Below are 2,552 nucleotides of genomic sequence, written 5' to 3'. Positions count from 1 at the left end.
GGTTAGGTTTCTTTTGAAAACCAGAACCAGAATTGTAACCTTTTTTCTTGTTTAATCGTTGTTGTACTCTTGAAGTGTATTTTTTAGGTTTTCCAGTAAGATTTAAATCTTTTATTTCATAAATATTAATTTCTGTCATTTTGAAAACCTTTTTAATCAAGTCAAAACGAACACTTCTTATTTGAAACTCTTTGTCAGAGTATAATTTGTCAGAATCATTTAAAGTGTATGCGACTTCAAATGTTTCATCATCCAAATTTGCTTTTGATAATAAAAACTCTATACTGTAAGACCGTTTAACCGACGACTTTAGACTGTTGACTGACGAATTTGACCCTCCAGACTCAGACTTTGACTCGGACTCCTCATCAGTATCCAACACCTGATCGACCACCTTTTTTATTAACTCAGACTCATGATCAGTATCGGACGAGGTAAACGTGACATCAATGTTATCTGGTAGTTCATCAGTTGTGTCGGTTTTAAGCTTTATATTGACTGCTTTTTCAAGTTGCTCCTCGTTTGGTTTTCTAGGAGAATATCCTTCCCAATTCGGAGGCGGACACTTGTTATAGCTAACAGTCGGTTTCTTACCACAATCTTTCTTTTTCTTTGGCTTCTCATCTTGAAAAGCTTTCATACCTGCAACAGTTGGGTAAATACGATCAATGAGATAATCAGAACTAGAATAACTTTGTAACAAACGTCTAATTCTCTCATTCTCGATTTTTTCTGTCTCCAACTCTTGCTTCCACTTAGCACTTTCTTCGATGTAAAAGTTGATAGCTTTCTACTTTGTCATCATGACTGCATTCATCATCGTTAGTGCTTGTTCTCTTTCTGAATTTGTCTTTTGGAGACCAGTTACTGTTTTGTTCAAGACATCCTAAGATTCTTTTACATAGTTAAGGTTGAACAATAACTGCTCCTTCTTCTTCTGATAATAAGAAATTTTGTCATCTTTTGCTGCACATTCCTTGCAAGCTTCCAAACACTTCTCGCAAGGCTTTACAACTTCAACAATCTTCTCAACTACAATTGTTTTCACCACTTCTATCACTTTTTCTTCTTCTTTCACCTTTCTTCTACTTTCACTTTCTCAGTTTCAACCATCTTCTCAGCAACTTTTTCAACTTTCACTTTCTGAACAACATCTTCGGTTTTCATTTGTTGTTGTTCTTTAGCAGCTCTTTTCTCCTTCAATTTCTCCATGCGATCTGCAAAATAGAAATGAAAACTTTCAGGAGATAGATGAGATTTAGCAACATTTATATGTTTCTCTTCCTCATCATCACTACAGTTATCAACTGGTAATTGATCAAACTGTACAGATTTTTCAGAATCAGCATCTGATACACCAGAATCAGACGGTGTTTGATCAAATACAACTTCTTTTTCTGAAGTAACATCATTTTGCACACTATCATCAGCACTTTGTGAACCTTCATCAGTACTTTCTGAGCTTTCATCAGATGTAACAGACTATTCCTCCACACTTTCTACAGTCACACCAATAGATTTCATCCAGGTGGCAAACATGTCTGGTTCTCTAACAATCTTAGCAATGAAAGCTTTGTATTCACCTTTTCATCAACAAACATATCCCAGCTAAAACCTTCAGGTAAATGTTCATCATCCAAACAAGCTTTGCTATCAGGAGATATGTAGTTGCTGCAGTTGAAGTTCACCAAACATGCTCTCTTTGAATCTTCAATCTTTCTACCATGAGCCATCTGTGAATCTTGTGATTAACCAACCTGCTGATAAATGGCTTTCCGGTAGTAGTCGTCTTTTCCGAACGGATTCTGAACGCCACTAGCTTCCCTGTTCTTGCATTCCCGTTTGAAATGGCCTTTCTCCCTGCATCGAAAACAAGTAACTTTAGATTTATCAAAACCTAAAGTAGATACATGGGCATCAAGAATGTCATTTCTTCCGGTAATCATTTTAAACTTTTCAGCACGTCTAAGAACACTATCAAGACACCATTTGATATCCATCAATTCCATCTCCTCGGCGTCTATTTGATCGTAATCCTCTTTGGTGAGCATGGGATTTCCGATCCGACCAGCTACTAGACCCTCATAAGATAACAATACAGAACCAAGTAGAGCCATGTGGTCTTTAGCAGTGTCTTCTGAAAAACTTTGACCTTCTGGAAGATTTAGAGCGATGTTGCTCTGAATTACGTAGCCATTTCCAGTTTTCGTGCTTTGAGACTGAAAGCTTGTGTTTGACTCTTTAGGATTGACACTTGGAAATGATGAGAATCCGCCACTGCTTTTGGTTGAAATCTGATCAGCTTTTTCTGTTGAATCACCAGCACTGAATGCAGTTTGGATTTTCGGACTTCTCTCAGATTCTGGAACTGGAATGCTACCCTTGTAGTACATCTTCACATCCTGTTGACCACTCGGACTGTTCATCCTGGCGATCTTCTGCTGTTCCAGATCCTGACTCTCGATCTTTTCGATAAACTGAGAAATCGTTAACCCATCATAAACACCCGTGTTCTTCAGTATCATCAAATACGTTCCCCACTCTTTCTGTGG

Source organism: Helianthus annuus, chromosome 2 (genome assembly GCF_002127325.2).
Source record: "Helianthus annuus cultivar XRQ/B chromosome 2, HanXRQr2.0-SUNRISE, whole genome shotgun sequence".
In the NCBI taxonomy this organism is placed as follows: Eukaryota; Viridiplantae; Streptophyta; class Magnoliopsida; order Asterales; family Asteraceae; genus Helianthus; species Helianthus annuus.
Note: the sequence above shows the minus strand (reverse complement) of the source record.